The following is a 774-nucleotide window of genomic DNA, read 5'->3' on the forward strand; positions in this document are numbered from 1 at the left end:
AAGGTCTCAGGGCTGTTGTCTGCTCAGAATGAGGATGTGGTTGCCCAGCCCATGCTCTGACCCTTCTTTGTAAAGCACAGTCACCTCCAAAGTGTGGATGAGATTAGACCTGCACCATGCAAGGTGTTACCTAAATGGCTGCAGAGCCATTTAACCCAATTCCCAAAGAAGACTCCACTCGAGTAGAAAAGCCCAAACAGCATCTCTGCACTAGGGGACTTTTCCAGCTGGCTCAGTGGCAGCAAGATGGTAAAGGGGAGAGAAACAGACAAAACAAAGCAGCCTTTCCTCACCCTGCAGAGTAACTGGCATCTGTGAGAATATCACTGATTCAGCCATAAAATCTCCTTCTCTTCCACCCTAAATTCTCAGGACAGCTTTTTCTTTGTTCTCACAAGCCCACCCTACCTCAACTTCATTCTAGGCTGCACTGGTCTCCTCCTTTCCACCCTGCTCAGGGCAGTGGAAGACCACACACGAAGAAAACCCATGTTACATCTTCCTTCCTGCTGCTTTATTTCTCATGAGCTGGGAGAGATGACTGGTCCCACTCACCCAAGCCAGCAGCTGCTGGCTGCAGGGCCAGTGAGACTTCCCAGGTCCTTATGAAGATCTACAAACCTCTCCTGTCCTTGGCCATGCTGTGCTTGCTAGATGCCATCCAGACTTGCTTTTCCACAGAAACCATGAATCTCCCAGCTAGAGTACCATGACTAGGTATGGCTCCTGAACTAGTCCAGTGGATACCAGGTGCCACACGTGGGCACCCACTGC

Source organism: Aythya fuligula, chromosome 21 (assembly GCF_009819795.1).
Source record: "Aythya fuligula isolate bAytFul2 chromosome 21, bAytFul2.pri, whole genome shotgun sequence".
In the NCBI taxonomy this organism is placed as follows: Eukaryota; Metazoa; Chordata; class Aves; order Anseriformes; family Anatidae; genus Aythya; species Aythya fuligula.